Source organism: Hippopotamus amphibius, chromosome 16 (assembly GCF_030028045.1).
Source record: "Hippopotamus amphibius kiboko isolate mHipAmp2 chromosome 16, mHipAmp2.hap2, whole genome shotgun sequence".
In the NCBI taxonomy this organism is placed as follows: Eukaryota; Metazoa; Chordata; class Mammalia; order Artiodactyla; family Hippopotamidae; genus Hippopotamus; species Hippopotamus amphibius.
Genome location: NC_080201.1, coordinates 57,423,325 through 57,436,342, shown reverse-complemented (window position 1 = coordinate 57,436,342; position 13,018 = coordinate 57,423,325).

The window sequence follows — 13,018 nt, the reverse complement described above, 5'->3', positions numbered from 1 at the left end:
TGCAACATTTTTGGAGGCCCCAGCAAGTTTCCAAGCACTCTGGCCCCTTCAGCCTCCAGACCGGTGGCTCGGCTGGGTTGGGGTGAAGGAGCTCCAAGACAAAAGAGGAGGCGAGCCACCCGATGGTATTTTGGGTTCTCTTTTGGACCAGTGCTCTGGTTCTCAGGACAGCTGTGCCCCAACCGGACTTATTGGAGGGATGGACCATCTCACCAGGAGCAGACACAGGATAGCGTAAGGCTCTGGGGCACTAAACCCAGTCAGGTCCCATCTCCGGACAGAATAGGAGCTTGATCACCACCTAAGGTCTTCTGTAAGAAGACCACCAGGTAGGGACCTTCCCAGAGGAGGGGAGGCACCCACCAGTTAGGGACTTTCCTGGAGGGGGGAATCACTGTGATAAGCTCTGGTCTAAAGGTGTGTGTCAGTGCATGCCCTGGTTTGTCCTCGCTCCAGGACGATTGTGTGGCTCCACGGCCTTCGTGGCCACGGAGTCTGAGTGGGCCCTAACCTGCAGTTCTGTGGTGACCTCATACAGCTCAGGGCGGTATCTGATTCTGGGGGACCCAGTCCCTCCCTACAAGTCAGATTCATGTCGGGGTTCTATACCACCCATCAAACCTAAGAGGCACCTAAGTTCCCCATGGGGCAGTGGCCAGGTGGGCACCTGACTGGTCTCCTCTTCTGAGGGAGCACCCATCCTTCTTTGTCTTTGCACCATCAATATAGGCTGGGATACAGGGGGAGGAAAAGAATAATTGCCCTTTGCTTTAGAGCCCCTACAACTTTGGATTATCCTCCCCTTTCCTCAGCTAACCTTTTGAGCCAGTATATTGGGTTTTCCCTTCTGGTTCCTGTTTAAGAAATCAGGTTGCAATTGTTAAGATGGAAGGAAATTCCTGAAAGCCAATTGTTTTGGATTGTATGATGCAAACTATTACGTACCAAATGCATAAACAACAGGTCCTACTGTATAGCACAGGGAACTATATTCAATATCCTGGGATAAACCACAATGTAAAAGAATATAAAAAGGAATGCATTTATGTGTATAACCGAGTCACATTGCTGTACACCAGGAATTAACACAACCCTGTAAAGCAACTACACTTCAGAAGAAAAATAAATTGAAAATAAATGTAGAAACTCTGACAACAGTGTGGATGGATCTTGAGGGCATTATACTATGTGAAACAAATCAGACCGAGAAAGACAACTACTGTACGATCTCACTTATGTGTGGAATTTAAAAATGCCAAACTCATAGAAGCAGAAAGCAGAGTGGTGGCTGTCAGGGCCTGGGGCATGGGGGAAATGGGGAGATCTTAATCACAGAGTACAAGCTTTCATTTCTAAGATGAATAGATTCTAGGGATCTATTGGACAGCATGGGTACTATAGTTAACAACACTGTACTGTGTAGGTGAAAGTTGCTAAGAGAATAGAGCTCTAGTGTTCTCATCATAAAACAAGGATACGAATTATGTGAGCTATTGAGAAGTTAACTAACATTATCAGTAATCATTTTGCAAAATATACCTGGATAAAAATATCACATTGGAGACCTTGAACTTACACAATGTTATATGTCAATTACACTTCAAAAGAGTTGGGGTGGGGGCGCTGGGAACAAGCCCTGAGAGAGGAGGGAACATGTTCTCTCAGGAGCTGCTCTGAGGTCAGATTTTATCAAGTCCTGGGGGGGTTTCCATCAGCAGAGTGGAAACTAACTTTGATCTAATTTTCTAGACGCTAAAGTTGACTTAATGATGTAGATCAACTGGGGAACTGTCCATCCTCAGATGGTGACGGTGCCTCCTCATCAGTACACCTAAGAAGTTTCCCGGGAGAATCACTCTGCATGTGGGAGAGGGATTTGCTGCCCCTCTGGGCACATCAGGATGACGCCCAACAAACAAGGTCCTGGAGACAGCAGGGGACGAGGTGACCCACTGGGAGGAGACGTCCTGCCATCCCATCCCTGATATACATTCTTTGCGTGTCAGACCCAGCCTCTCCAAGCTGCCTCAGCTTCTTGGGGAATGTGACTGCTTTCCGTAAGGATGTGAGACACTTAGCCTCGAGAAAGAGCCCAAGGTATGGAGACCTTTTCAATATTCCCATCCCCCATCCACGGCTCCCTTGCATTTCTTTCAGATTTCACCTCCTGTTACTTTTCTGTTTGACAGAGATATAGTCATCTTCTTTCTCACTTTATCATCCCTGTTTCTCTTTCCTTCCACACTTGATGTTTTTACTTTCTTCATTCTTTCCTTTCTTTTATTTTGAGTATCTCTTGCAGCTCTCCACTACTTTCACTCTAATTACGCTTCACTTTAAAAGTGTATCAGATGTCTTCATTGTAGTTTGACTTTTCAGTTTCTTATTTCTTTATGTATTTATTTCTTTGGTTGTGCCAGGTCTTAGTTGTGGCAGGGGGCTCCTTCATTGCGGCATGCATGTGGGATCTAGTTTCCTGACCAGGGATCGAATCAAGGCCCCCTGCATTGGGAGCATGGAGTCTTACCTACTGCATCATAGCGGATTCCTCTTTTCAGTTTATTATTAACAATGGTTTGAAAATTCCATACATTCCATGTATTGGCTATCTCTCCCCTTACTTCTATTTTCATGGTTATTATTCTCTACACTTTAATTGATATTTATTTACATTTGATATAACTTGGCTCTTAGTTTCACTATTTCTTTTCTTTTCTCAGTTATTTTAAAGACTTTTAATTGAAGTAGAGTAGATTTACAATGTTTCAGGTATACAGCAAAGTGATTCAGTTATACATACATATATAATATATATATTTATTCTTTTTAGATTCTTTTCCTTGGCAGGTTATTGCAAGATATTGCATATAGTTCCCTGTGCTCTACAGTAGATCCTTGTTGTTTCTCTATTGTAGGTGTAGTAATAGTCACTTTCTTTCCTAATCATCTGTTCATCTCACTTTTTTCCACAGCATCATTCCATTTTTATAGATAGCATAGTTTCTCTCAAATTATCATACATCTTTTGCATTTATAAGGTTTTAATCACAGTTAGATTAATTATAACATTGTTTTTAAAGAGGTTTTACCCATTTATTATCATATATTAATTTGTAAGTTGAACGGTATCATTCTTGAAATGCATTTGAAATTTACTTTTACACTGGCACATAGAAGTTCAAAGGAGGGGATTCCCTGGGGGTCCACTGGTTATGACTTCTCACCTTCACTGCCAAAGACCTGGGTTCCATCCCACAAGCCATGAGGTGTGGCAAAAAAAAGAAACGGTAAAAGAGAAAGAAAAAAGAAATGCAAATGATTTTGTTGCTGTTTCTTAATATCCAGCTCTAATGTTTTTGGTTTTTTTTTTTTTGCTTCTAATTTTCATTTTATATTGGAGTATAGTTGATTCACCACATTGTGTTAGTTTCAGGTGTACAGCAAACTAATTCCATTATACATATGTCTATTCTTTTTTCAGATTCTTTTCCTACATAGGCTACCACGCAGTATCAAATGATTCCTATACTCCCTTGCTTGCAGTCATCTTGAAAATCACTCCTTAAGTTGCTAATAATTTAATCAACAATTTTATTGGTTTCCTTCCTAAAATTTATGTATATAATCTGTCAATGAAAACACAGTGTTATTTGTTTCCAATTATTATACATTTTACTTTCTTCCTATAGGATAAATCCAGGAAATGCAACAAATGAAATATAGAAGTGGTGATAGCAGATAATTTTACTCATAGCCAATCTCAATGGAAAAGCTTTCAATATTAAACACTTACTAAGACACTTTAGAGAGTGTAGATGTTTTCACAGGGTCAAAATATTCCTTTTGATTGCCATGTAACTAATAATTTTATCCTAAGTATGTGTCGAATTTTATCACATGATCTCATGCATACATGAAAGTCATCCTACAATTTTGTGTGCTTTTAGTAGTATGAATAACCATGCAGATAAAGGTTCACATGTTTACCTTAATTCCCATGGTTGAGATGATTACTTGGTCAAATGCTTGATTGTTCTTATACATGGTAGACTCAAATTTCCAGTTACTTTGTATAGATTGTTTTTCCTTTGGTTCATGTAATAGTCTTAAAATTGCTCTTTTCACATTATCTTTACTCAGTTTTGCTACCAAGTTGATGCCAGCCTCCTAATGTGAGTGATGGAGTGTTCTCCCTTCTTCTCTCCTCAGCAGTGGGTCACCAATATCATTTGCTTCTGATGTGTTTGGCGAGCTTCACCATTGACATGTTGTATGAGAATTCTTCAGGAACCATTTTTGGCACTGTTCAATGTTACAACGAGGAGGATCACATGTGTAAGTTTTTCTGTTATTCCAATATCTTTGTTTGATAAGTTAGGTCTTCTAGAAATGTGCCCACAAATTACTTCACTTTCCAAATGTATTAGCATAATCATAGTATCATGTTATTGTGTAATATTGGCAACTTCTCCAATGCTATCTTTTTATATGCATTATTTTTTAATTACTTACTTATTTTCTGGCTGCAGTGGATCTTCGTGGCTGCACACAGGCTTTCTCTAGTTGCGGAGAGCGGGGCTTACTCTTCATTTTGGTGCGCCGACTTCTCATTACAGTGGCTTCTCTAGTTGCGGAGCACAGGCTCTAGGCATGTGTGCTTCAACACTGCATTGCATGGGCTCAGTAGTTATGGCACATGGGCTTAGTTGCTCCACGGCATGTAGGAGCTTCCCCAAGCAGATATGGAACCCATGTCCCCTGCATTGGCAGGCAGATTCTTAACCACTGCCCCACCAGGGAAGTCCCTCCAGTGCTATCTTAAAAAAAATTAATCTCGATATCAATTTTGCTTTCCTTTGGGGAGGTGTTATCGTCTCCCATAGGTTTGCTGATTTTATGACTCTTCTGAAGGACCTGACTTTTCGATTTGTTTTTTCTTTCCATATGCAGTTGCTATGTCTTAATTTCTGCTTTTACTTGTATTGAGTCCACCCTTTTTTTTAAAGGATTAATTTGCTATTTCGTTGCTCGTCTCATTCTCTTCTCCCTCCTCCCTGCATTCAAGATAGTCATTTGAAGTCTACCCTCTTTATAAACCGAATTCTGTCCTCTAAGACTTATGAGAAATCCTGGCATCTAATCTCTGGAAACGACACATCATGGTCTGAAACAAAGAAAAGCTGAAGCTTCCAATTTCCTCTCCTACTGAAGCATCAAATATCACGTTCTTCAACAGGCTCTATTCTTTCTACTTTCAAAGAATAATTTGCTTTATTTGAAACCTGGTTAACCTAAGGAAAACATATTAAACATTAGTAAGATAATGTTTTCAAGTGAAGCAATTTGGGGGTTTTTCTTCATATCTCAGATTTCTGTTGGGCTCATGGGGAACTCATTGGTCTTCATGTTAAATATATACACCTTCTTCACTCAGTCACGTCTGAAAAAGCCCATTGATATGATATTCGTACACTTGACCTTTATCAATATTTTGACCATCATGTTCAAGTTGCTACCAGATGTCATGTCATCCTTTGGAGTAAGACATTTTCTGGACGATGTGGGTTGTAAGGCAACTTTGTTCACACACAGAGTTACCCGGGGTCTTTCCATCTGTACCGCTGCTCTCCTGAGTGTATTCCAAGCCATCACCATCAGTCCTGGGAATTCTAAGTGGGCGTGGCTTAAATCTAAACTCTCCACGTGCATTTATCCCTCATTCCTTTTCTTCTGGATCATCAACACGCTCATCTATATCCACATCATCAGAACTGTAGTAGCCAGACGCAACTTCACAGCTTTTAATTCCAGGTATTCTACACTCTACTGCCAAACTAAGCCTTTGGAACCTGACGTTTCATCGGCATTTTTGAGTGCCATGGTGATTCGAGATCTCCTCTTTGTGGTCCTCAAGCTGTGGTCCAGTCTCTACATGGTGACTTTCCTTTACAAACACCGCCGAAGGGCCCAGCATCTTCACAGCCCCCACCTCTTTTCCCAGCCATCTCCTGAAATCAAAGCCACCCACACCATTCTCTTGCTGGTAGGTTGCTTTGTTTCCTTTTTTTGCATCAACAACTTAGTTACCCTTTATTTGTTTTATGTACCCAAGAAAAATCTGAGAATGGAGAGCATTTCTGCGATGATTTCCTGCTGCTACCCAACCCTGTGCCCCTTTGTGCTGATGAAAAACAAGATTTCCAAATGGACTTCTTCCCTTTCACAGAGGAAAATTGCCTTTTCTCAAAGAACACTTAGCAGATGATCTGATACAACTTCTTTTGGAAACACAGAAGTCTCCAGAATAATCTATACTAGGGAAACATGAACACTTTAATTGGGGCTGGAATTACATGGGGTGGAAACGTAGATGAATGGAAACTTAGAAACACCCCCAAGGTTGAAGTCTTACAATGAAGAAGAGTACCTAAATGTGAATTTAATAACTTCCATATTGATGGCTTATTTTAATTATAGGAATTATGGTTAAACAAAATATATTATAAATATGTCATTAAAACTAACAAACTGCTTGGTTTTGCTCTTTTTTTAAAATGCGGCTGCTTGGAAACAGTCCTTCAGTTGTTCCTTCCTGCAGCAAAATAGAAGTAGAGGTACTCTCCCATCATACAGATTGAGTGGAATAAAGTCCATGCAATCCATCTGATTCTATGTTGATACAACAGAAGAGTTCTTACTACTCAAATTAAACTGAAAATGAAGGTATAAAGTATTTAAATGTCGAAAGCAAAGTGTGTACTTAATATCTTGGACTCAAATGAATGAAAGAGAATTCAGGCTAGGAAACAAAAACATTTCAGTTTGTGAAATGATGAACCACAGGTTGAATTATGATTATGCTGGTTGTGCTGGTTAATCCTAGATATCCAACTTTATTTTCCTGAATGCTTCGATCATAACATCTCTACTGGATGCACCATGAGGAGCCATCACATTGAATACCAGGAACTGCACCCCAGGAGCTCTGGCTGATGGAAAACTGGAGTCCAAATGATTCCCTTGAGCAGCATTAATCATGCAATCGTGTTGTGCCTGTGGCCTTTGTTAGGTGTTATGCAAAAATGAAGAACAAGGGTGCGTCTTTACGAAGGAACAATAATGTCGTGTTTGGTCCTGGAAAATACAAATTGTGCCCAATACGAAACAAAGGGTGCAGAAAGTTTCACAGATACCTGTAGGAACTCTTTGTCTTTCATACCTTTTATTTTGCTTACTAAAATGTTCACAAGGCTGAACATATAAACTTGCCAGAGTGATTGTAACAGGGGAGAACAAATCTGACTCCATATTGGATGTGTGTCTTTTACTTGAACCTTTGTATCCGATGTCAATAGAAAGTAGCCAAATGGAAGTATAGAGAACAACTAGATAACTCTCCACATCACTTCTGTGGCCTTATCCCCATCATGGTTTTCTTCTCTTTTGACCAACACAATTTGAAATTTTTCTTTTGCCTTCATCTTCCAAACCCAATTCAAGTTAAAGCATCAGTCATCCTCTTTCTCAGATGTATGTCCAGGTGTTTTTCTTCACCTCTTTTATGCCAAATATACCACGCCGTGAATTTTCACAGTGGACACACCCATGTGCCCAGCAGCAGATCAAGAATCAGATGTTCCCAGAACTCTTGGCATGCCCTCGCCAGTCATTCCCCGTGAAAAGTGGCTGCTAACTGGACTAATAATACCATCTACTGTAATCATTTTAAATTTTAATGTGTTTCTCATTAATTCCACAGTATCTCTGTGTAGCTATCTCTGAGTCTCCACTAATATTCCCTTAGGTTCGAGTTCCATTCTGTGTCTGTGCTCCATGGTGTGTGTCTGCAGACCTCACTCCATGGGCAACCCCTAAACTTTAGGTCCTATTTTCTTTTCTTTTCTTTTCTTTTTTTTTTAGCTCCTATTTTATTGTGTCTGGCTATGTTCACCTGGAAATAATACAAAAGACTGATAGAATCTGAATTTTACTCAGTGGGTTGCAAAATACATTGTAGTTTCCAAACAAATGGATTCTTGGCAAAATACCATCTGTTAATTTATTCGTCTCATATAAGACCATGTTAAAAATGGAAAATGGGGAAAGTAGTATTAATCATATTAAGTATTTCCAAAACGATAACAGAGAGGAACTATTTGGCATTTGGTATAGTCATCATTTTGTGGTGCATACTAGGTCATGTAGCCAAAACCCTAAATCTATTTCAAGTGCCCCACTATGATCCGGCAGTTGGTCCTTCTCATTTCTGTGGATGAGTAGCAACGCCCCCCACCCCGCCCCGCCCTTGACATTGTAGTTCCCTGACCAGAGATTGAACCTGGGCCCTTGGCAGTGAGAGCGCAGAGTCCTAACCACTAGATCACCAGGGACTCCCCTAATTTCTGTGAATGAAAAATGTCACCTGCATGTCAGTAAACAAAGGCTGCTGAAGCCATGAGCCAGCAGCCACTGCAGTCACCCCCACTGTGCACCACAAGGGGATTTAGCATGGAGAAAACCAGGATACTGGCCCTAGACAACTAAGGGGCATATCAAAGGAATGATTTCAATGAGCCCAGACCCTTGCATCTTCCCATACACAGACAAGTGTGCTAAATTCCTTAACTTGAGATGTCTGGATTTCTCTCATTAACAGTCATCTTTTGATGTTCCGAGCACCTGGGTTTTGTTGCAAAAACTTCAATATATCCTGCCTCCTCCCGTACCTCTTCAGAGCAGTGTTTCAGAGTGATCTGAGAGACTGTCTTCTGGGCTTAAATCCTCAGTTTTTTCTGCCAGATAAACTCAATTCTCAGCTTTTAGGCTGCGCAATTTTTTTCAGTTGACATTTCTTATTAAAAGTGCCCTAGCAGTAGCTATTTCTATGCATACAGTGTCACACTTAGCCGCTTGAGGTAGCCCACCCTAAGTGGAAACATGGATTGAAAGAGGGTTAACATTTAACGTTGATGTGTTCTTGAATGCAAGTAGAGATTACCATACTACCTGAAAAGAGAGAGACAATTGGGGCAGGGATGGAGTGGGAAGTGGGGTTAGCAGATGTGATCTATTATGTATAGGATGGATAAACAGCAACGTCCCCCTGTAGAGCATAGTGAACTGTATTCAATATCCTGTGACAAACAATCATGGAAAAGAATATTTTTTAAAAAGAATGTATATGTAAGTATAACTGAATCACTTTGCTGTACAGCAGAAATTAAGCCAACTACAATTTTGAACAGCAAATAAAGGAAATTCTTCCATAAAAATAAATCAATAAAGTTGACGTGTTCTGACTTTTCGGATTTCATTCAGCTATTTTGTCCTTGAGTAGATAGTGCCAGAGAGTAAATCAATATTTCATTTATAATCAAGTCTGTAGTCCAGCTTTTTTTCATATATTTTTCACAATACTGAACTGATTTCCCAATGAGAAATGGAAAAAGACACTTATTCTGGTCTTTAATAAAGTGCATGTTTAGAATGGTCTCTGGCATTAATGGCCCTGGAGAAGATGGTAACTTATAGAATGTAAACTCTTCACTTTACAGTGAAAGGAAAAGAAGAACCTGGAGAGGTTAGATGATTTTCTAATACATGTGGGTTTGGAGACTGTTTACTGGAAAAATTCATAATATGGTGGTTCTAGAGAAAATCAACATAGGTTCAGAGAAAATTTGAGTAGAGTCTACACGAACTGATGAAAACCTATAGGGTAGGTTACTTTAGTTTCCGCTGCTGCCTGAAAATGTTTTTACATCAAAAATATACCAGGTTTGTGTTCATTGTAGGAACATTCTGGTGTCTTTACCCAGCCATGTGCTGATAATGTTTAATAGGCTTCTTTGGAAAAAGAAACTGTATGTAAGTGTATATTTTATGATGTACTTAAAATGTTTTTAATTAAAATCATTGTTTTGTTTTTGTAAAAAATAAAAAGTAAAAGTAAAAAATAAGGTTGATGTGTTCTGAAATTTCCAATGGCATTTACAGTACAATTTCTCAACAGTGAGCAATGAGATTGCCAACTCGTTTTATCATCTCTAAAATGACAATTGAATTCTTTTTCGATTTGAGCAGGGAAAACACCTCTCAATCAAGTTTAAGCTATTTAATTTATAGGAATTTTATCAATTTTAATGTTTCTGGAAATGTTTTTAATCCACTATTTATATACTTCACCATTTTAAGGTGTACCATTTAGTGATTGTCAAATATATTCACAATATTATGCAACCATCACCAATCCTAATTCCAGAATATTTCTCTCATCCCAAAAAGAAGTCCCATACTTCCCAACTCCCCCCTTGGCCTATCCTCTGGCAACTACTAAACTACTTTCTGTCTCTGTGCGTTTGCCTATCTTGAAAATTGGATTTAAATGGTTAACGCCTCTGTATGTGGGGAAAGAGAATGGAGACAATTTCCTCGAAACATTGTTAGTAGTGGGGAAAAAATAACTAAAACCAACGGAATGCCTAAAACACTAAGTAAAGAAGGTTCATTGAGCTTTCTCATATCCTCTAATCTTTTCTTTCCTAGTGGATTTCCAGCCAGGTGCTGTCTTGGTCACTCCTACTTTCTCAGGACACTTCAATGTTTACAGGAAAAGAAGAAAAGTGTGTCTGATTTCAGGAGGCTTTTGAGTGACTTGACATCCCTCAGTCAAGTGAGACATCACTCACTCATCACAGAGGTCCCACCTTCTATCCTCGTCATTTCCATGACCAATTAATGTCAAATTTAAATAAAAAGGAGATACGATGTCCCTAATGAAGCAGAAGCCACAGAAGCCAAAAGCAACAAGCGAAACTACATTAAATTAAAAACCTTCCTTTTTTTGTGACATCTTTGGCTGGTTTTGGTATCAGGGTGATGGTGGCCTCGTAGAATGAGTTTGGGAGTGTTCCGCCTTTTGCAATATTTTGGAAGAGTTTGAGAAGGATAGGTGTTAACTCTTCTCGAAATGTTTGATAGAATTCGCCCGTGAACCCATCTGGTCCTGGGCTTTTGTGTGCTGGGAGATTTTTAATCACTCCCTTATTTCCGTACTTGTGATTGGTCTGTTCATGGTTTCTATTTCTTCCTGGTTCAGTCTTGGAAGATTGTATTTTTCTAAGAATGTATCCATTTCTTCCAGGTTATCCAATTGATTGGCATATAGTTGCTTGCAGTAGTCTCTCATGATGTTTTGTATTTCTGAGGTGTCCGTTGTTACTTCTCCTTTTTCATTTCTAATTCTGTTGATTTGCATCTTCTCCCTTTTTTTCTTGATGAGTGTGGCTAATGGTTTATCAATTTTGTTAATCTTCTCAAAGAACCAGCTTTTAGTTTTATTTATTTTTCTTATGGTTTCTTTCCTTTCTTTTTCATTTATTTCTGCTCTGATCTTTATCATTTCTTTCCTTCTGCTCACTTTCAGGTTTCTTTGTTCTTCTTTCTCTAGTTGTTTTAGGTGTAAGGTTAGGTTGTTTATTCGATCATTTTCTTGTTTCTTAAGGTAGGACTGTATTGCTATAAACTTCCCTCTTAGAACTGCTTTTGCTGCATCCCATAGGTTTTGGGTTGTTGTGTTTTCGTTGTCATTTGTTTCTAGATATTTTTTGATTTCCTCTTTGATTTCTTTAGTGATTCCTTGGTTGTTTAAGAGTGAATTGTTTAGCCTCCATATGTTTGTCTTTTTTTGCGGTTTTTTTTCCTGTAATTGATATCTAGTCTCATGGCGTTGTGGTCTGAGAAGATGCTTGATATGATTTCAATTTTCTTGACTTTGCTGAGGTTTGATTTGTGACCCAAGATGTGATCTATCCTGGAAAATGTTCTGTGTGCGCTTGAGAAGAAAGTGTAGTCTGTCGTTTCTGGATGGAATGTCCTATACATATCAATTAAGTCGAGATGGTCTAATGTGTCATTTAAAGCTTGTGTGTCTTTATTTATTTTCTGTTTGGATGATCTGTCCATTGATGTAAGTGGGGTGTTCAAGTCTCCCACTATTATTGTGTTACTGTCGATGTCCCCTTTTATAGCTGTTAGCATTTGCCTTATGTATTGAGGTGCTCCTATATTGGGGGCATAAATATTGACCATTGTGATATGTTCTTCTTGAATGGATCCCTTGATCATTATGTAGACCAATATCACTGATGAATATAGATGCAAAAATCCTCAACAAAATACTAGCTAACAGACTCCAACAGCACATTAAAAAAAATCATACACCATGATCAAGTGGGGTTTATCCCTGGGATGCAAGGATTCTTCAATATACGCAAATCAATCAACATGATACATCATATCAACAAATTGAAGGATAAAAACCATATGATCATTTCAATAGATGCAGAAAAAGCTTTTGACAAAGTTCAACATCCATTTATGATAAAAGCTCTCCAGAAAATGGGCATAGAAGGAAATTATCTCAACATAATAAAAGCCATCTATGAAAAACCAAAAGCCAACATCATTCTCAATGGGGAAAAACTGGAAGAATTCCCTCTATGAACAGGAACAAGACAAGGGTGTCCACTCTCACCACTATTATTCAACATAGTTTTGGAAGTTTTAGCCACAGCAATCAGAGAAGAAAAAGAAATAAAAGGAATCCAAATTGGAAAAGAAGAAGTAAAATTGTCTCTCTTTGCAGATGACATGATATTATATATAGAAAACCCTAAAGACTCTACCAGAAAACTGCTAGCACTAATTGATGAGTTTAGTCAAGTAGCAGGATACAAAATTAATGCACAGAAATCTCTTGCATTCCTATACACTAACAACGGAAGAGCAGAAAGAGAAATTAAGGAAACTCTCCCATTCACCATTGCAACAAAAAGAATAAAATACCTAGGAATAAACCTGCCTAAGGAGGCAAAAGATCTGTATGCAGAAAACTTTAAGACATTGATGAAAGAAATCAAAGACGACACAAACAGATGGAGGGACATACCATGTTCCTGGATTGGAAGAATCAACATCGTGAAAATGTCTGTACTACCCAAAGCAATTTACAGATTCA